General features: G+C 33.2%; 1 protein-coding gene across 1 annotated transcript in view; it reads right to left on the reverse strand.

Annotated features, from left to right (window-relative positions):
- Positions 1-23,566, reverse strand: part of CDH18 (cadherin 18) — a 970,896-nt gene that overhangs the window by 687,057 nt on the left and 260,273 nt on the right. Inside the window, exon 2 of the mRNA XM_032861903.1 lies at positions 3,221-3,278. The gene's annotated coding sequence lies outside the window, so the exon portion shown is untranslated. The remainder of the gene's footprint in view (positions 1-3,220; positions 3,279-23,566) is intronic.

Consider the following 23,566-nt stretch of genomic DNA (forward strand, 5'->3'; position numbering starts at 1 on the left):
TATTTTTTTCTAAAATAAATTGTATAAAATAGTATTTATTGGAATTTATAGGAAAGAAATATAATAGCACTCACATTTTTGAGATGAGAAAATGGAAGGGTAAATATTAAATAATTTAATCCAGTAAACATGTATTAGGTAATTTTCCTCAAATTGTAAAAAATAACCATAATCTGTTGAAAATCATATGAGGTAAATTTTGAGTATCAATATGTATAAATGATGTACTCACATTTATTTCACCTAAAAACATAAAAATTGTTTGTTTATCCAACTGAATAAGTTTTCAAAATTATGAAAATTAACTATTTTATGTTTTTTAAGATTGTATTTATTTATTTATTATTTAAAAGATTTATTTATTAATATGACAGACAGAGAGAGAGCTGAAGCAGGGGAGTGGCAGGCAGAGCTGGTTAGTGAGAAGCAGGCTCCTTTTGGAGCAGGGAACAAGATACAGGGCTTGATCCCAGGACCATGGGATCATGACCGGAGCCAAAGGCAGAGGCTTAAACCCACTGAGCCACCTAGGTACCCCAAGATTTTATTTGCTTTTTTGACAAAGAGAGAGTGAGAGAGAACAAGCAGGGGGAGCATCAGAGGGAGAGGGAGAAGCAGGACCTCCACTGAGCAGAGAGCCCAACACAGGGCTCGATCCCAGGGACCTTACCCAAAGACAAATGCACAACAGCCTGTGCCACCCAGGCACCCCATTAACTATTTTATAACTTAGTAAGTAGTCTGTGGTTCTTCTCCACTAAACATTCAATAAGTATATTTTTAATTCTACTGTACAGACAATTCAATCATTAATTTAAAGTGGGACAGCCTTCCTGAAAATTGTTTCTCAGAAAAATTTGAGGAAAGATGTACCATTCATTATAAGTTATAGGAGAGAAGTAAAATATGAACAATCTCCTAAAATGTAAGCTCTTTATGAAGGACACTGCTGGTTAGAAACTACAGATTTAAAAAAAAAAATGGTGTACCTCAAGAAGAAAATTACAAACATAACCTATGTTATAGCCAAAACTTCCTTTTTCAGGGATATTCATCTCAAGTCTATCTTGATTCATTAAATACAAATATTGTCTTGACATTTAAATCCTTAAGTCTTATATTTTACAATAGAGTTTCCAGAATAACTTATAAGAATCAAAGTTTAACTGATATTTAACACAGAATCAATATAAAGACATAATTAGAGTTTAATTGACACAGAAAATCAGTGTGAAATCTCTTCTTCTGGCTCTTTTTTCTCTTTTCATTTTTTTTTTTTTTAATATAAGTAGCAAAAATGTTTGAATCCGACAATCCGATTTTCACTTAGGTGAAAATCACTTGGTGAATAGAATCACATTCCACTTCTTTACATTGCTCAGATATGTGCCTGAATTTGACCTAAAGCTATGGAAATTTGGACTAATATTAAATGTCTAATTAACAGTTACCTTATAAGATGATAAAATTTAAGAGGTCCTACTCACTGTAATATATAAGCTTTTCTGAAGGTGTGCTATGGATCTTAGCTCTCACATTAAATGCAAATGATTCAGTGTAAATATATTATGTTCATAAGTATCTACAATTTTAACATATTATAAAATATAAACATAATAGATAATTTAATAATAAATTTTGCTATAATATTTCAATTTTCAAAGGTACTTATATTTAATTAATTATCCTAGGGAATGGATGATGTAAACTTTTACTTACACACTCACACTCACACTCAACACAAGTCCACTGCGTTTTTCCTGTGATGATGAAGTCTAGTTATGATGATAGGCAGTCTTGTTTATTCATAATAATTTATTTATTATTAAAATAACTAAACTTTCATAACATTCGTTTTATATCTTGTTTATTTTTATTCCCATATGTTCTTGGTTCCAAAAAGACATTTTCAAAAACAAATTGTGTGCAACACAAATAAATTCCAAATCTATGTGATTAGAAAACTCACCCTTGGTAAAATTTCTAACATGATCAATGTTTTAGTGATCTCCTGAGAGAGGACTGGGGCCACATGCATGAGGTAGGGGATGAGGTAGGAGGGATACTTGAAAACTGATACTTGAAAACTGTGTTGCTTTATATCTTGGTTTGAGTTGAATGGAACACAATTTGGTTTTTATCTTGTTTTTTTATATTTAATGTATTATCACAAGATCAGATCTGTATTTAGAGTTTTATTTTCAAAGTAAAAAGCACATTATATAAATCAATAGAATGTGACTTTGAAAATATTGAATATTTTGATATTTTAGCATTTCTGATCTTTTCTATTGTTATAAAAGAGCAGGTTTTAATAAGATATATGCACACTTACCTAACAAGTCAGGCAATTGTATAGAATATGCATAATGAAGTATAGTCTATACAAAATTAATTGATATAATACTTTTGATCTCATGGCTTGTATCCTTATATTTCATCTTTTCATAAGAAATTCAAGTATTTAAAGAGAAGTTTGTCATAATGTCACACAGTTTCAGATCAGATGTTGTTAGCCAATCATCCAAATGGTAGGTGAATTTTTATCTACTATTTATTAACTCTTTCAATATCTATATCTATTATACTTATTATTCAAATATAAGTATCGTTGTTTTAGTAAACACGACCTATAAAGCAAACTTACACAGATAAATGATGATTAATAGTCAGGAACATTTATATCTCAAGAAACTAACATTTAGAGATGTTACAAAAATGCAAATTCAGTGTTCATTAGGAAAGAGGTCTACATCTAGTGACAAGTTGAAATAATTAGTCAAACATAACTAATCTGATTTCTGTATGTGCATGTATTTTAAGCACACACATATACGAAATTCCATTTTAAAAGTAGTTTCTTAAAATATGGAAATGTAGTAATATATTCATTGAGAGCTCTTTCTTGAACTTCCGCTTTTTTAAAAGAAGCTTTAGAAACACTTAATAAAAGTTAGCCTAATGCCAATTCACCTTTGCTGATTCTATGACATTTGAAAAACGTGCCTATGAGAGAGAGAGTTCCAAAATTCCTAGGAGAAAATAAGGGGGTAGATAAATAATATTTTTTAAAGACTGATTTTAAAACAGAGAGAATTGCTAAGCCAAACCTCGAGCTATCTCAGGATAGCTCTAAAGATCTTTCAGAGAAACTGTATGACAACAATTTTGACATTTCTATAACATCTTTAATATAACAAAAATTATACAAAAACTTTACCTTATAATTCACTTCATGAGTGGTGATATATTTTCTTATATTCTGCTGTGATTGGGTCCTGAAGAAAACAAATATGAAAAACTTTTCAATATTCATATCCTCTAAATCCATGCACAGTTATAAATAATACAAAACATGGTTATTATACATTTTTCCATACCATTCAAGAATCCAACTCATGAAAACAGAATAGGGAAAAATAGCCAATGCACTTTTTAAAAGGTAAAATATTGAGGGGCTTGAACTGTTACTTTTTTTTTTTTAAAGTCATAGCCTTTGAGACAGTGACCCCAGCTAGAATCTCAACTGTCTCATCTTGTTAGATGTGCAATTTTGGACAATTCAGCTATGTTCTCCGAACCATTATTATTTCAGCTGATTAAGAAAAATGTAACACGCCCTTTTCAGGGGCCTGAGTATTAAGTGTTATAATCCATTTGAAGTACCTAGCATTTTGTTTAATACGTAGTATTTATTTTTTATTATGTAATGTTAGTCACTTTACAGTACCCCATTAGTTTTTGATGTAGTGTTCCATGATTCATTATAAATTTAAAGTACTAGTAGTGATTTGAAATAACAATAAAACAATAAAATACTGTTTCTATTAATAGTAACTATTAATATGTATTATAAATTCAGTAATTGGTGTCCTTTGAAACTAATACAATATGATAGATCAGAAAAGAAATGCAAAAAATAGTCAAATATGAACTAAAATATTTCTAACAAGGGACTTTGACTTTGACTTTGTAAAGTCAAAATAAGTATGTTGTTATAAAATTGTGACAATTAGATGGAATTGATACTATTTTCATATTTTATAAGGTGAACAACATTTCAGTTGTACTGAAGTATTAACTTTGAAAAGACTATTGATATAAGAAAAATAAAAGATGAGTATGTAATCGCAGAGGGTAATGAGGCCTTTCAGAACCTAAAAGCAAATGGCTTAAGAATTATTATTATAGTTAGTTAAAATCAACTTAACAATGTACTTAGGCATCAGTGTGGTTTGCTATGATCCATATTTTCTAAAACTGATGAAAATGACACTTATAAAGATTAAACAGAAGCCATAAATACTTTAGGAATAAGTTAACAGAAATAGATTATTCATTCAACAATTATTTCTGAGTACCTATTAGGTACCAAACTTTATTATTTATATTGGGGTTATAGCAGCAAATAAAAGAGACAAAAACTCCTGACCTCACGGTGTTTATACTTTGGAGAACAAAATATATACTGAAATGAAAAAATATATATTCTATGTTCTATCATCAAAAGTGCTAAAAAATAAGCAGGAAGGGATTATGAAATATGGTTATAAAGATCTTCTATTCTACCAAAGCAAAAGGTCTCAAATTCCTTTAGAACCCCATGTCAGGCTCCCTGCTCAGTGGGGAGTGTGCTTCTCTCTCTCCCTCTGCTCCTCCTCCCTATTCCTGATCTCTCATTTTCTCTCTCTCTCTCAAATAAATAAACAAAATATTTTTAAAAATAGAACACATGGTACTCAGAAACTTCCTTCTCCCTAAGCTACCTACACATGCATTCTGTCATGGTTTTATTTTGGAATTCTGAACTTTTCAATATGGCTTTTCCCAAAATAAGAGTAAGGAGGACCCAGTGTGACTGATTTCTAGGTTTGGCTTTAGGAACCAGTTATGTTACAGTGTCCAGGTGCCCTGTTACGAAGAACTAGAATCACTCATTAACAGTGCATCATGGATGGCTCCATTCAACACACATGAGCATGATCTGAGTAGAGGAGCAAGAAGGATTTCCAAGGAACAGTTTTTAAGAACTGGGGTATTTGAATATTGTACCAGAGAGAAACTCATATATGAGCACACAGGGACCTATTTATGTAGAACTGACATGTTTTCCTAAGGTTAACACAGGCCTGTCAGAAATGAGGCCCATTGCATATGGCTGATCATTTCATCTCAGCTCCATTGCTAGCATAGAAAAAGCAGTATTCTCTTCCATGGGTATGACCGAGAGCACAGCACTGGCACTGTCACACAGTCCCCTAATTTTACTGTTTAAAATCTGGCAAAAGATTTCCATCCACTGAGGAATGGCTAAAGAAGATGTGAGATATATAAAGATACATATCTCATATGTGTGTGTGTGTGTGTGTGTGTGTATGTGTGTGTGTATAATTTCACATATATATGATATATACAATAATTTCCATTATACATAATTTATATATAAATTATATAAATAAAATTATATATATAATGGAAAATTACTCAGCCATAAAAAAGATTGAGATCTTTCTATTTGCAACAATGTGGATGGAACTAGAATGAATTATGCTACGAGAAATAAGTCAGTCAAAGACAAATATCACATGATTTCACTCATATTTGGAATTTAGGAAACAAAACAGATGAAAATAGGGGAAGATAATAAATTAAAAAGAAAAAAGAGGGAGGAAAACCATAAGAGGCTCTTAACTACAGAGAACAAACATGGTTGCTAGAGTGGACGTGGGAGGGTGATAGTCTTAATGGGTGAAGATTAGTAAGAAGAGCACCTGTGATGAGCACTGGATGGTGTATGTAAGTGATGAATCACTAAATTCTCCTTCTGAAACCAATATTATACTGCATGTTAACTCATTAGAATTTAAATAAAAACTTGAAACAAACAAAAATAATATAATAAAACCTGGCAAAAGAAAATTAATTTATAATTGTTCTTAGCATCTTCTGAACTACTATATCAACCAGGAGGTTTCACCAGTGAATAACAACCCCATCTTCTGAGTCATATACATTTATTCAAATAAAAGGAAACAATCTATTTAAATACTTTCTGGAAAGGATTTATAAAACTTTCTCTTAATTAAAAAACATATTTCACTGTTTAATTAAATCACACTGTCTTGTCTCTACTTAGTTATTTCTGTGTGCTAATAATATATTTTTTTAAAGATTTTATTTATTTATTTTTCAGAGAAAGAGAGAGAGTGAGCACAGGCAGACAGAGTGGCAGAGGGAGAAGCAGACTCCCTGCGGAGCAAGGAGCCCAATGCGGGACTCGATTCCAGGATGCTGGGATCATGACCTGAGCTGAAGGCAGCCGCCTAACCAACTGAGCCACCCAGGCGTCCCACTAATAATATTTTTAAATGCAATGATCATTTTAGAGATAATTTCAGTAAGTATTCTTTGTACTTGCTAGCTCTCCAAATATACTTCAAAGTATACTTTAAAAAATGTTTAAAATACATGTATGTAGTCACATAAAAATGTATTCTCACTATATATATATATAGGCTATGGTATCAAAGCTATTCATATTATGTAACATTCCATTTGACTTCACTTTATTCTCCAAATTACAGGCATAGTATATACTCACAAAAACTAAAGTCTCTGAAGGTTGTCCAAAAAATAACAGAGAGAGAGAAATGTCAGCAGAGTAAAATACTATATTCCTTTGATGCAATTTTGTTAAAAATCTTATTAAAATTATTTTAGAACAGTTTAGGTTCACAACAAAAGTGAAGGGAAGGTACAGAGATTTCCCATATACCCCCATCCACACACAATGCATAGCTTTCCCCCCGTATCAACATCCCCACCATAGTGGTACATTTACTGAAATTTATGAACCTACATTGGCACCTCATAATCACCCGAAGTTCATAATTTGTGTATGGTTCACACTTGGTATTATATATTCTATGGGTTTGGATTAATGTTTGACATGCATCCATTATCATTATGGTACATAACCCCAACCAATTCCTTCCTCCTTGTGAAAGCCAGCTAAACCAGTCCCGGATGCCTGACTTAGAGAAACTATGAGATAACATATAGATGTTTTAACACACTAAGTCTGTGGTAATTTGTTCATGGCAATAGAAAAACTAATAAAACTACTTCAAAGGGGGCACCTGGGTGGCTCAGTGGGTTAAAGCCTCTGCCTTCGGCTCAGGTCATGATCTCAGGGTCCTGGGATCGAGCCCTACATAGGGCTCTCTGCTCAGCAGGGAGCCTGCTTCCTCCTCTCTCTCTGCCTGCCTCTCTGCCTACTTGTGATCTCTCTGTCAAATAAATAAATAAAAATTTAAAAAAAAAAACTACTTCAAAGTGATACAGGAATCAGTAAATTTCTAATTCAGCTTTTTGACTTGGAAAGTTCAATGTAAATGCATTTATTTTAGCAACTCCAAAAGATTTTTCCTTCTATATTAACCTTTTCAGAATGTTAATAATTAAAACTGAAATGTTGTTTTTAATTTCAGATATTTTCAAATGTGCTTTTCACATTAAAAACAGGAAAAACAAATGTTTAGAAAAACAAAGTAAGTTGAAAAAATAGAGCATTCTGTATTTAAAAACAAGGTCATTTTCCTTAGAAATGCTTTTATACTCCATATACGTTGATCATTATAACTTATCCCTTATTTTAACACTTGGAATTAACTAGATAAATTAACTCTCCTCCATACGTAAAAATTGCTAAAGGAAAATAGTCATATTCTGTATGGTTTGGTTTGTACTTCCAACATAACAACAATAAAACCAAACATTTTGACTGAATCACATTGGAAAGTCATCAGCAACAGGACTCCACTACATAATATAATTAAGAGTGCAATGTATAAATAATCTTTTGCTCCTTGATACAAGGTGTTGCTCGTTCATTAGTATTAGGGTCATTTGTAAGCCAATTTTGTTATTACCCTGAAACGACATTGTTGTTAAATTGTGATAAAGGGGAAACCATAAATTGGGAAAGAATTTTAATGGTCATTATCTTCATTAGCTAATGAGATGTGCTAATTATGTTCTTAAATGACAATGATTTAGTAGCCCTGGCAAAGAGGACTCACAGAGCAGTCCCCTTCAATGTGTTTTCACAGTGCTGAAAAAGACATAACTAAGAGCCATAATTATGTTATGTATAACATTATTCATTAAAAATGTCTATCTAAGTTATGTTAGATTTCATGTTGTTTTTCCATGATTTATTTGCATAAAATCTAGGATACTGAAAATGTGACAGAGAAAATTGCATTAAAGATGTACTTCTTCAAGTGTGGTTCCTAGACCCCTGGAGATCCCTGAGGCCCCATCAGGAGATATATGAGGTTTTAACAATTTCCATAGTAATTAAATGTAATATATTTACTGTTTTTACTGTGTTGACAGATGCGGCAGCGGGGGGAGGCGGGGCGGGGATACAACAATTGTAGGTAAAAATGCTGATGCCTAAACATAAATCAGGAAAGTACCTTCCAACTGTACTAAAACTTATTATATTCTTCAACCCTATACCGTTTCAGGAGAATCAGAGAAAGGAAGAAGGAGGGAAGGAGGGAAGGAAGGAAGGAGAGAAGGAAGGAGGGGAGAAAGGGAGGAAGGAAGGAAGGAAGGAAGGGGAGGAAAGAAGGGAGGGAGGGACGAAGGGAAAAGGAATATTTGGAAACTCTCTATGTCAGCAAATCAATTTCTCAAATGACCAATGCATAATGTACAAAATCATCCACAGGTAAAGGATTTTTCAATTGTTGTGTTTTGATGTAGTATCAAAAAGTCACAATTATCTGAAAAAAAAATAAAATGATGCCGTTCTCAGCCACATACCTGAGTGAAGCCAGTTTGTTTTTCATATACTTCAACTGAACAACCTATCATAATAGATTGAATGAGGAAGCAGATATAATAATCAATCTTCCTTCTATTAAGCCAGACCTAGCTTATTAAAAAAAGTCAAACAATGCCAGATTTATTGTTAATTTTAAAAATTTCAAAAATAATAGATATTGACTCATATCAGTCACATAAACAAAAGATCTTTGGGACGTCAATCTTAAGACTTTAAGGAAGGGAGCCTGGGTGGCTAGTCAGTGAGGCATTTGACTCTTGGTTTCAGCTCAGGTCATGATCTCATGTGTGGTAGGATCAAGCCTTGCATGGAGCTCTATGCTCAGCAGGGAGTCTGCTTTAAGATTCTCTCCCTTTATCTCTCCCCCTGTACACACACACAGTCTCTCTCTCTCTCTCTCTCTCTCTCTCTCTCACTAAAATAAATAAATAAATGTTAGGGGAAAAAAAAGACTTTAAGGAGTATTGCCTCATGATAATTGCAAGTCAGTAGACATGTTGATCGCATGATGAAAAAATATTGAAAAGTAAAATAGCATATTATAAATATGATTTTAGTCTACATGAACATAAAATTAAATAAGTTCAATTCTGAAAGGCATGAGTCATTAGAAACATAGTAATTATTTAGCAATATGGAAGAAATTGCATTTGCCTCTTTGCTGAAAGTTGGTAACACTTAGTAGGAATAAGACTGTGATTTAATATGTCCCTTCAAATTTGGCTGTAAAAACCCTGCTTTAGTGGCAGAAGTAGACCAATCTACAATATTTTAAATTGAATTAAAAATTATTTTAAAATAAATTAAGAAAAAATAGCTTTAAGTTAATACTCAACATATTTACAAAAACTTTGGAAAAAATTGAACAGAAGGAGGATATTAATAAATTACATTATACAAATTATATTATATAAGCAATTTATCAAAACCATATTACTGTTGGTATACCATAAGGAAAATCAATGATTTTGTCCAGATAGAATGAGAACAAGAAGGAGTCAGGTAGAAATTACCCACTTGTCCATGCCATGGAATGTTTTTGCTGTTGTTGATTTTGTTTTAATATGGCATAGTGACAGAATTAATACCACAGAGCAGTAAAGATGAATGAATTACAGCTATATACATCAACTGTAATGATCTAGGGGAAAATCAATAAAGAAAATATACTATATCAATTTGCTTATATAAATTTTAAAAATGTGGATTGCAGATACAATTTTGCAAATCTGTAAATAAAAGTGAAGGAATTATTGGCACAAATTTCAGCTGACTGATTACTCAGTGGAAGAGGGCAGGAAATGAAACCAGGGGAAGCAATAGGGATTCAGTTGGCCAGTGAATTATGACACTTTCAGAAGCATTCATTTGTAGATACTAAAGATTTTAAAGTTTAAAAAAAAGAGTGAATGGATTATCTAGTTTAATTATGGGTATGTATGTTCTGCATGAACAGTGTGTAATGACGCTAGATGTGATACACTCACAGTTCTCTTGCTCGATGGTAGAAGATGCCACAGAAATGGTAACAAGCCATTATAGGTTGTAGTGATCCACTGTTCGTCCCCAGAATTGGATGTTCCTTTTTTAGCAGAGAACACTGGATTTATTCCATTTTCTACTTGGAAGAAAAGCACAACCAGTACCTTTCTGTTTTGTTGTTGTTGTTGCTATTGTTTCCACTGAGTTTCTATAATCTATAAAGGCAAAATTCCATCTACTACGAAACACGCATGAAGTCATATGTTTTTTTGCATCATCAGGAAGGATGGCATAGGTATACAAAATCAGCTCACAATGTTCTCTGTGGAAATTTCCCCAGTTCTTAAAACCTATTATAACTCTAAAATAGTTCAGTCAAAGTGACTCAGTTTTCAGTGGAGGGATAAGGTAATTGAGATAATGAACTTCAAGACTGGGAAAATAAGAAATATCTTATGCCATTACATAGAGAAATAGACTAGAAATGTTCACACCATTGACTTTTTAATATAATTTTCCATTCTTGTGTGAATCTAACAGAAGGACATAGAAAGCAATATGGGTATACTCCATTAAATTTCTCTTCTCTGTCGGATTTAAGCAATGTTCACATTTTCTCCCTAGCCATTCAGAGATAATAGAACCTCATGTATGAGAACTCTGTTACTGAAAAAAAAAAAAAAAAAGAAAGAAAGAAAGAAAAGAAATGACCTCAAAGAAGAGAATTCATATATTTGTTTTCTTGTTCTATTAATCGCCTAACATAAAGATGTTATCTTTATAATTGAAATTTTAATTGTCTAGAGAATTATTCCCAAATAAATGATATTTTAAAGAGTTATAAGTACCCCTTATTCCCTCAATTACTTTCTCTTATTCTCTGTTATTTTGTACATATACCAGTTGGATTTGAAATTTAATCCCTGTTTTGCTATGAATGTTAATAATTTTTCTGGACATTGTTCATGCTTCTACTGGGATCAAAAAACTATCCATCTGCTTGTCCATATGCTGGAGAAGGGGACGTGATAACTTTCACTGGATGTGAGCTCTGTCATTGTTTACTACTGCCCGAGGAAAAGGTCATGATTCTTTTAATTTTCTTTAACTAACCATAAAAATAAACATATAACATTATGTGGAACAACTATATATGAATCTTACTGATTCAAAGCAATAATTAAAAGAGATCTTTTTAAATCTAAATATTTATTTTAAAAAAAGAATAGCAATGCAAAAATACTTAGAATGCAATCAATTGAAACAATGCTTTATAAAAGTCTCATTATTATTTTGATTTGATAGTTTGCCTGGACCATTTAAAAGAGTTAATCCTAATTATGGATACAATAATCCTGGAGCTCAAATGCTACAACTAAAGCATTAGTAGTCAATGAAATAGTGAATGTTACCAATGAGGATATTGATATCTTTGACCAATTTACTAGTAGGCATATTGAGTCCTCAGAGGTTCTTAATGAAAAAGTGCTTTAAAATTATCTTAAGAATGGGGAGTAGGGGTGCCTGGATGGCTCAGTTGGTTAAGCATTTGCCTTTGCCTCAGGTCATGAATTCAGGGTCCTTGGATCAAGCCCTGCATTGGGCTCTCTGCTCACTAGGGAGTCTGCTTCTCCCTGTTACTCTCCCTTTGTTCATGCTCTCTCTCTCTCTTTCAAGAAAGTAAGTAAATAAATAAAAATGAAAAACAGAATTATCTTAAGGATGAGAAATTATAAATACTAACATAATCATTACTTGGTCATTTCAGCAAATAATTTTTAGTTGCAAATGATGCCTTAAAAGAGAAAGGTAGATGCAAGTCAAACATGAAAATACTTAATTTAAAAGCACATGCATCAGTATAAGAATTGCCAGGAACCTTTGTTATGCTAATTCTAGAAGAAAGATGTGGATGTCCCTCAGATCCAGTAAACCTGGCAAATGGTAATATGGCTATTTTAATTGTCTATGTAACATATCAAAAAAGAGACATAAAAAGAAATATTACAAAATAGGGAGCTCTTGTTAGCTATCTAAAGTTTTCTGAATGACTCAATTCATTATTTAATGATTATTCCAAAAGCGCTCATGCATAATAGCCTGAGCCCTATATTTTTAAATTTCAAAATATTTGGTATTAAAAATGGGTGGCTTTACAGTGACACTCAATGAGTGCTTCTTTGACAGGCAGGGGTATATTTGCATGCTCAGTGGGAATACAACCGAGAGATTCATCAGATAGAGTCTAAATTCTCCATTTCAAGGGTGGACAAATCTATTGGGATGTCTAGTTCTCCCAAGAATGATTTGCTAGTGATGAGAAGAAAGATTTGAAGGAAAGAAGATTGATATCAAGATATATTTGGAGAGTGCTAAAAGAGAAACCTGTTGTGACTTGAAAATAGGATCTAAATGACCCAGTTCAGTCTGAACAAATGTTGTCAGTGCCCAGAATTTACCTTAAAAAATCCCACAATAATATCAGTTATTTACATTTGATGATAGGAACAGGCAACTTTGAAATTAGATTTATTTTATATTGCCTCCTTAATCTTCATGCCCTTTTCTCTAACCCTGTCCCTATTAGAGCTGATACTTTTCTACAAAGGCAATTTTTTTTTGTTTTTTTTTTTCATTTGTTTTTGTTTTTCTTGCTGTTATTATATAAAAAGAAGAGTTCTTCATTAATAGAATGGTTTATCTAAAACCAAAGAGAAAAAAAGTCAAAGAAAAATAGAACTTTTTTCCTCTATGAATAATAGTGTTCTTCCTTTTTTGTAACAAACAAACCAAACAGCCAAGAAAAACTATCTTCTAAAGAACAGATGTGCAGTTTTGCAATTGACCCAACATAGACTATTTCTCTTTGACAGAAGCAGCATTCATAATGAAAATATCAGTTTATTGCAGAATACCCAGGGAAATAAGGTACAGGAGAGATGCACTAGATATAGGAATCAAACATATGGAATTAATATGGGACTGGAGTGGGTGTCAAATTAAAATCTAGAGAGAGAGATGACAGATTTCCAATATATACAATGTTGATCTTATTTTTCTAATACAGTTATGCATTATTAGTCATAGAAATTAAAATAAGAAAAATAGATATTGAGATATATTCTATTATTTGATCTTTGTACTACAATAAATTGACATGAGCAAATGCCAGAACACATGAATCCCTCCTTGAACACCACTGTTATTGGAAACAGACACCTGGAGAATGCTTTATACAGGAAATAGTAAGAGAAGATTTGCACTCTAAAATGTTCCTTCTGGTAATAATTTAAATTTAAAGGAATAAGAAGTGAATACAGGACAGGGTACCTGGGTGGCTCAGTTGGTTAAGCATCCAACTCTTGATTTCCACGTAGGTCATGATCTCAGTGTAGGGAGATCAACTCCCATACTGGGTTATACTCAGCAGGGAGTCTGCCTGAGATCCTCTCCTTCTGCCCCTTCCCCTGCTCTCTCTCTCTTGCTCAAAAAAAAAAAAAAAAAAAAAAAAAAAAAAAAGAAAAGAAAAATGGAGACAGGAAAATTAGACTATGACCATAGGCAGAAAACAAAGGAGGAGGAGGAGGAGAGGAGGAGAAGGAGGGGGAGGGGAGGAAGAGGAGGGGAGGGAGGGAGGAGAAGAAAAAGAAATTCTTTCAATTAATTAAATAGAAAGGAAGAGGGGAATATATCTTTGAGGAATGTATAAGATTAAGTAAACTGATAACAGGAAGATGTGAGGTGGAAGACTTCTATCACTAGATTTCAGACTTTTGTCTTGTATAATTAAGTGAGAGTTTTTATAATAAAGAATGGCAGAAGAAATGAGATACATGGTTAGGAGCTGGAAGGAAATCATCATATACTTATGTATAATCTACCAGTCTGTAGTACTTGTTAACAGCATCCTAAATTGGCCAAGACAGAAAATTGGCACTGAGGAATAGAGGGACTGCTGCAACAAATGTAGGCACAACTTGCTTTACTGTACTTTGCTTTGTTGTGCTTTGCAGATACTGTGGGGATTTTTTTGTTTTTGTTTTTGTTTTTGTTTTACAAATTGAGGTTTGTGGCAACTCTGTGTTGAGCACAATGTATCAGGACCAGTTTTCTAAAAACATTTGTTTACTTTGTATCTTTGGGTCACATTTTAGCAATTCTTACAAATCTCTCAAAGTTTCTCATTATTATTATATTTGTTACGGTGATCTGTGATTAGTGACTACCAACTCACTGAAAGATCAGGTGATGGTTAGCATATTTTAGCAATAAAGTATTCTTTAACTAAGATTATATTTTGGGGTGCCTGAGTGGCTCAGTGGGTTAAACCTCTGCCTTCGGCTCAGGTCATGATCTCAGGGTCCTGGGATTGAGCCCCACATTGGGCTCTCTGCTCAATAGGAAGACTGCTTCCCCCTCTCTCTCTGCCCGCCCCTCTGCCTATTTGTGATCTCTGTCTGTCAAATAAATAAATAAAATCTTTTTTTAAAGTATGTGTATTTTTTTAGACATAATATTATTGCACACTAAATATAGCACCGCAAATATAACTAGTGTATGTACTGGAAAAACAAACAAACAAAAACATTCATTTGATTCACTTTATTATGATATTGGCTTTATTTGGGTTTTCTGGAACCCACAATATTCCCAAGGTACACCTATACCTTAAAATGTGGTAGCAACATTGGTACTGAGTAAGGAGTAGAGGCTAGAGTAGTTTGGAGGTACCTGTAACAAAAAGCTTACATTTCCACAGATGGATTTTAAAAGCAATTCTGATGACAGTTTTCCAGAAGACAAAGAGGAGAGCTGGAGAAGTAGCCTCAGTCTTCTTAGAGAATACTGAAGTGGTCTTGAACTGAGTGTTGGCAGAAATGTGTATGGGAAAGTTCATTCTGGTGTGGTCTCAGATGGAAAAGACGACCTGCTATTGGACAATGAAGGAACGAACATGCTTGTAACAAAGTGGCAAAAATTTGATTGACCTGGGTCTATGTCTAGTGTTTTGTGGAAGGTAAAAATTCTAGCGAAGAAATTGGGTATATGACCAAGGATGTATTTAAGCCAAAGGTTGAAGATGTGGGCTGGCTTCTCTTAAAAAGTTCTTATAAAAATGAAAGAAGAAAGAAATGACCTAAAAATGGAATTGTTAGTCAAAATGTAAGCAGAACTTAAAAATTTAAATATCCTTAGCATATCCATATTGCAAAAAAATGGGAAAGTGTGTTAGAAAGAAAAGACTAAAGGTTTGGCCAAGTGGCGTTTTGATAAAGATATTAGTTTGGATGTGAACCCGGGACTTAATCAACCATTTCAGCATGAAAACAGTCCTTTTGATCTGAAAGGGGAAGAGCAGGAAAGTTGTCTAATTTCTTGGACTTTTCAAAATGGGACTATAGAGCTACTCCACTGTGAATGTGCTTTATTCAAGAACAGGAAAGAAAACCCCAAAAGTGATTTAGAGGTTATCAGGGCTGCCTCCAAATTTTAAAATTTCTTCATAGCAAAACAAATAATGAAGAAAATGAAAAAGCAACCTATGGAATGGGAGAAAATATTTCCAAAGTATATATCTGATAAAGGGTTAATATATAAAATATATATAATAAACTCATACCACTCAATAACAACAACAAGAACTCAAATAGTGCAATTTTAAAATGCGCAGAGGAACTGAACAGACATTTTTCCAAAGAAGATATAAAATAGCCAGCAGGTACATGAAAAAGGTGCTCAACATTGTTAATCATCAGGGAAATACAAATCAAAACCACAATGAGATATCAACTCACACCTGTTAGAATGACTATTATCAATAGCTCTCTGCACCCCACGTTCCTTCCATGTTGCAGTATTAATCACAGTACTCAAGATATGGAAACGACACCAATGTTTATATAAATATATCAAAATCACATCTGATTTAAATGATATTTAGATGAGATTTTGAGCCTAGAGTTTTGAGTTGATGCTAGAACAAGTTAAGACTTTTGGGGCTAGTGGCATTTTGCCTGTGAGAAGTACATGACATTTGGGGGGAGGTGGGGGCAGAATGCTATGATCTGAATGTTTGTGTCTCCCCTAAATCTATGTGTGGAAAACCTAATGCTCAAGATGATTGTAGTAGGAGGTGGGGCTTTTGGGAGGTGACTGGTAAGAGAGAGGAGGTCCCAGGAATGGGATGAGTGTCTTTATGGAAAGGACCCCAGAGAGATCTTTTGATCCTTCTATCATAAGAGGAGTCAAGGAAAAGTTTGTGTTCTGGAAGAAGGGCCTTACTTGACCATGTGAACACGCTCATCTTGGAATTACAGACTCCAGAACTGTGAGAAATAAATTTCTAGTGTTTATAGGTCACCTAGTCTAGGGTACTTTGTTATTATTAGCCCAAATAGAGTAAGATAATGACTAATTTTTTTTTAGTTGTTTGCTTTGTTTCAAATAGAATGACTTTGATTGGAGCAAAGGCTTTTACATAGTATCACGATGAAGGGGATGAATTTTTCTTTTTGTTTTCTTAGGTGAGAGGAAAAACTATTTTATATGTTTAAAGTAAAGAGTCAATGTAGAATAAGGGAATGAAACCACAGAAAAAGAGAAAATCACTAGGGCAGCAAGGTTCTTTTGGCTGGAGTATAGTCAAATGCAATACTATAATAATAAGAGAAAGTATATAATATTTTTAAATTGAAGTATAATTGGCATATTGTATTAGTTATTTACAACATGATTGTACATTTGTACACATTGTAAAATGATCACCACAATAAGCCTAGTTAACATCTATCACCAGTCATAGTTATAGAATTTTTTTTCTTACGATGATAACATGTAATATTATTTTCTTTACAGAGAAGATAAAATGGAAGCTGGAATGTAAAATAATTCTATTAAGGTAACATACTTGCAAACAATAAGAGGTCTGTCTGATTCCAAAACCCCCTTCATCATTCAAACTCTGCATATCCTGTACCCTCACTTAAAAACACTAACGTGTACAGGAAGTAAACAAACATTAAATTAAATACAATAACTTTGCTAATGTAAAAACCACAAGGGTTTCCAAGAAAATATGAATGGCCACTATTATGCCCTGTTATAAATATTTTTGTGCACAGTACCTAATGTCAACTTTTTTCAATGTGGTAGCTAAGTTCTATGAAAATGAAATAAAGTACCTGAACAGACACTGAGAAAAAGTTAATGAATAGATTTAACAATTTAGATTGAAACAGTTTACTATATACTGATAACCATTTAGGGTTGTGAAAAGTACATTTTATTTAGCAAGGCAAGTACTGAAATAGAATAGAAGTCAGCATCTCTACTATTGTATTTGTAATTGTTCTGTACTCATCTAGGGAGAACTTGTAATTATAAGCTATTAAGATTTGAGACACCATCACTCAATGCTTTATGAATGAATAGATAAGTACACCTTCAACTCAACAAATGATAGACTCTATGAGAGAGACCGTATGTGGTCTATAAAGATTAAAACAAACTTCCTGAGTCACTTGTGTTCTTTTGGGTTTATTAAACTGTTTAAGTTTTCCTGATGTTCAAATAGCTCAAGGGGTTAGTACAGCCTATGATAAAGAGTATTTGCTTATGAGACAGAAGCAGATAATATAAGAAAATGAAGTATATTTGGTTTAAGAAGCAATATGAATAAATAGGAAAAATAGTAATTTGGTGACCAGATTACAGACTGAATATGCCAGTCATTACTGCTTTCAATTAACTGATGGATCCAATAAGGTAATGAAGAACCACTGTTGCCCAGTCACTGACATGTCAGGTTTAGCATGACATCTAGTTTTTATGAGAATTTGCTAAGTTATCAAATCTTGAGGAAAAAAATAAAGCTTAAAAAAAGTCATAGTGTAAGTCAAATATAATATAAATTTTATATTTGTTAAAAATACAATTGTGGCTTATTCAATTAGGGTATCTGTTGTCTATCATTAATGCTGTCAATAAATAGGTCATTACCATAATGGGCATCTAAACATGGAAATAGTGTTAACTTCAAAATTACACTAGGATATTACATATAAAATGGATTAAAATAAGTGTCTGTAGAAGTCAGCTGTTATACATTGAACTATATTGAAGATATGTTGAAATCTCAACACCCAGATAAATTGAGATTATTAATTTGGGCTCTAATCCAATATGGCTGATGTCCTTATCACAAGAGAGGGACAGAGACAGAGGCAACATCATGATATCATGCGACTGAGGAGGCAGAGATGTTCAGTGATATATCTATTATCTAAGGAACACCAAGACTGCTAGCTAGACCAGAATTTAAGAGAAAATCATGAAACCAATTCCTCCCTAGAGCCTTCGGAGAAAGAATAGCCCTACTGACACCCTAATTTTGAAATTCTAGCTCCTAGAAGTCTAAGAGAAAAAAAGTTCTGTTAAGTTACTTAGGTTGTGGTACTTCATTATGGCAGAGCTAGAAAATTACTACATCTATTCCTAATCCAGACCACTTCATGTGTACATCTGGGATAAGAACAATAAAGGGGAAAATCAACAACCTGACATGGTGAAAAACTGAATACCTTCTTATTAAAATCAAGGATAAGGCATGGATAACTGCATTCACTGCTTTTGTTCAACATTGCCCTATAGATTCTAGTTAGTAAACTAAGGCAAGACAAACAAACAAACAAACAAATGAACAAAAAAAGATCCATATTAGAAAGGAAGAAATAAAAAAGAATTGTCTTTATTTGTAAATAATTTTCTACGTAGAAAACATAATACAGAGTGCTACAGAAACTAATAAAGTTTAGCAAATGTGTAGAATATAAAATCAACATAAAAATAAGAATCATATTATACATTCTAGTTATATACAATTGAAACCAAAAATAAAAAATAACAATGCCATTAGAGCATCAAAAAATGTGAAATACTTAGGGAAAATTATGATGATGTGAATGGCTTTTACAATAAAAGGTACAAACATTGCTGCAAGAAATTGAAATCTTAAGTAGATGGAGAGATAAACTATGCTTATTTATAAGAAACCTCAGTCTTTGGAAGATATCAACTTTCTCACATTGATCTACAAATTTAACAGCAATCAAAATTCCAGTTGGTTTCCTTTTTGTAGAAATTGACAAAATGATTCTAGAATTTATATGTAAATGCAAAATTACCAGTAGTAACAAACAACTTTAAATAAAAACACATTGGAAATATGGACATTACCTGTTTCAAGTGCTATGATAAAGCTACAGTGCTCAAGAAAATATGGTATTTACATAAGAAAGCAAAGGAGATCTCTGTGATGAAAGAGTCCAGAGATAGACCCACAGATGGAAGAACAACTGATTTTCAATGAAAATTCAAAGGTAAGTCGGATAAAAAAAATGTCATCACTTCAGCAAAATACTGTCATTCCACAAATTGGACCACATACAAAAATTAACTCAAAATGTACTTATATAAGTAAAGGTAAATTCTAAAAGTGTAACGTTTCTAGGAGAAAAAAATAAGAGAAAACTTTATGGCTTTTGGTTATAAATGCCTGTATATATCCATCTTAAGTACAGTACTAACAAAACAATTTATAAAAGAATAAACTGATAACTTGGAACCCAACAAAATTAAAAAAAACTCCCTTCAAAAGACATTCTAACATAATAGAAAAACAAGCCATAGATTTAGAGAAAATATTTGCAAAGCATAAACCTAAAAAAGGGACACACTTGAATATGCAAAAACTCAAAAGACTTGATAAGAAAGCAAAAAAAAAAAAAACAATTCATGCCCCTCTTCAAATGACCACAAGATTTGAATAGACACTTTCCAAAAGTAGATATGCAAGCGGAAAAAAATCACATGCAAAGATAACCATCCACATCAATCTTCAAGGAAATGTGAAGATTTTTTTTGAAAGTCAGCTCTTCTGTGACTCTCTTGAGGAGAAATGATACTTTGGATCTGGGAACGTATATTCCTTTTGACAGTTACATCAGACAAGCACTCTTTTATAGTATTTTCCATTAAGATAGCTCAATTAAGGGGCACCTGGGTGGCTCAGTGGTTTAAGCTTCAGCCTTGAGCTCAGGTCATAGTCTCAGGGTCCTGGGATCGAGCCCCGCATCGGGCTCTCCACTCAGCGGGGAGCCTGCTTCCCCCTCTCTCTCTGCCTGCCTCTCTGCCTACTTGTGATCTCTCACGCTCTCTCTCTGTCAAATAAATAAATAATCTTTAAAAAAAAAAAAAGACTACTCAATTTCCTTGTTCTAAGTCCATTAAGAATCATTTAGATTATAATTTGGGTTTATCACAAAAGATTTTCTAAGAGACAGAAAACATGCTGATCAATCAACATGTTGAGTTGTTTTTTGTTTGTTTGGTTTGGTTTGGTTGAGTTTTTTCCCCACTGAAACTGGAAGGATTGCCATTTAGGTTAAGTCTTATTCTTCTTTGAGATATGTCAATCACTCCTCTAAAATCGATCAATTTATGGTCTGAGAAAACACTAAATTTTGTTCTGCACCTACGACACCTTGTACCAGGCCCACAAAGAGACTTGACCTCACAAGCTAATAATGACTTTTTCTGAGACCCTGCTGATTTAGCCAGGGAATTCTCTATTTTGACTTAACATTTTTAACTAACACCTTAAGGAATTCAATGATCAGAGACTAATTATTATAGAATCTCATGTAACAGTGTATGAATTAGAAGTCAAGTCACATTTGGAGCCAGTGAACTGTATTCTGTCCCATAGCCATAGTGCACAAAATTAATTCTCAAGGATAACCCATGGTTTGTAATGTACTTGTAGTGTAGCCCTGACCATTGTTTCTTTTCTTTTCTATATTGCAAGTTTCTGTTGAGTTTTGATTGCAGAAGCATCCATTTAAAAGAAGCCTCCACTTCAACAAAGGTTCTCTCCAATAAACACATGGCCAGTCACAGGACAAAAGAACCAGGCTACCTCCCCACAGTGAGCCTCCTTTGTTTTAGAGATCTTGATAGATTTAGATAACTGACCATTGTCCACTTGCTTTTTGCTTTCCCTCTGCTTTTAATTCCCACTCTCAGGTTTTAAACTTACCAATAAAGAGTGAGCCCATGAAACCCCAGGCCCGCAACCGTGATCCCAATAAAAGCAGAACCCCAGGCCCATGCGCTCCCTCTCTCTCTACCTGCAACATACTGTGGCCCCATGTGTGCTGTGTAATTTCCAGGTTCTGTAAGGAATAAACCTTTATTTATTTATTTATTTTTTTCAAAGTTTCCTTATAGTTGCCGTTAAAGGACACCTGCAATCCTAAGAACTACGAGGTCAGGTCCAACTACAACATTGGCTACTGATAGGCTGAGACCAGCACAAAATATATCACAATTCCTTTGTAGGAATTACTTGATAAACTCCTCTAAGGAATAACAGGCATTAGTATTGGTATCTTTTATTTTACGTTTGAGAGCCAACTCATCATAGAAGTTCTTCTTTCTAGACAAAAATGTATTTGCATATTGCCCACTTACATTTTAGCTAATGCTTCTCATGAAAAGAGAGCACTTTTGCATTGATTTGGGTTTCTAGTGGTAGTTACTACACAAATAAATTTTTTGCAGATTCCACCATAATTATGTGCACCAATCTTGATGATATCCTAAAGCTTCAATTACACACTTTGTCTGGAGAATTGAATTTCCTGAACACTAAACTTGGTTCTTAAGATGAAGAAATTTTACCTTAGACTTTCAATTCTCCAACTAAATAAGCACACTTTGTGATATTGTTTTTAATAATATTATATGAATTTATATCAATATATTTATTTTCCCTTGTATATTTGCTATTTTTGACAAATATATTTACTTTTTATTACCTACCACATTGCACGTATTTTACATAATATTAGGAATACAGGTATTAATTATATATATCACTGGTGTACTGAGCCTAAAGTCTAATGAAAAAAAAACAGATATATAACGAAACTTTTATAAGCAATGCATATGGTAAGACCTGTAAGAAAAATATAAACATGGTTTTTGGGGGTGATATCTCTAAAATGTCATTGTTTACTTTGCCACGATTGTCAATAAAACAAGTATTTTATAAATTGAAATCTCAATATTAATAGGCAAGTTCAAGTACTTAGGTAATTGGTTAAATGTAAAAGTAGTAGTTTTTAATAAGATATACATATTGTTTAGCTGCCATTTGTAAGAGTAACTAATTACCAATAACTATTTGTTATTTATGTTAAATAGAAAATAAAGGTTTCTATTGTGAGAAAAAAGTGCAATAATACCTGTACTTTGAATTGCCAACATGTATATTTCTATTTCAAAAAGCACATGTGAGATTTAAATGAGAAAAATGATCAATAACTATAAATTATGCTATTTGGATATATTTCATATTAGAAAAAGTTATATTTATTTTCTTGGGGTTCTTTGTTAAGAAAATACTCAAATCACAGGGTTTTGTATTAACCCTTTCCTAATGTATCCTATGTTAAAATAACTGTCTGTATCTATGGCATTTTCATCTACACACTGGGAACTACCTTGGTATCCTAGAGCATGGTGGGACACAACAGACAAGCTTGCACATTATTTCTTTATTTCCTGCCTTCATTCTGGTGACCAAGTTCATAATCCAGCTCATTGAAACTGTTCTGTGGGCAATGGTGTTCCCCAAACACATACTGCCGGCTTTAGGCTCTGTGGACACTGTGTGCTAGGAAACTAAAGTACTCTGTAAAATCGACTTTTTCTCCTTTTTCTGCTTCTATTCTTGCTAGGATTGTACCCCCAATTTACACGTTTGACATGCAAAAAGCATTTGTCCTTCTAATAAGGGACAAGGAATTAATGATTTCTCTAGAATACAGAACATCGAAGGAAGGACCATGTGAGAAAAACCTGAAGCTACCATATGCATATTCCAGAACCCTGGAGCTAGGCTTTGCAACGCCAACATCCCTTGACTCCAAGCAATAACACATGCGTCTTCATCCTTGTCTAACTGGTTCTTGGATGCCTATGGGGACACATATACCAGACCACCATCCTCAACAAAACCCCCAGACTCTGAACAAAGACAAGACTCATGCTCCTTCCCTTTTTAAGTCTCTCAGATGCTCTGTCTGTATTTACTATCTCTATACCTTCAATAAACTCTTCTCTCGCTTCTTGCTGGCTCACATTTGATTTCTATCCTATGTGATG

Source organism: Lontra canadensis, unplaced genomic scaffold (assembly GCF_010015895.1).
Source record: "Lontra canadensis isolate GAN:19392208 unplaced genomic scaffold, GSC_riverotter_1.0 scaffold22, whole genome shotgun sequence".
NCBI classification, from domain to species: Eukaryota; Metazoa; Chordata; class Mammalia; order Carnivora; family Mustelidae; genus Lontra; species Lontra canadensis.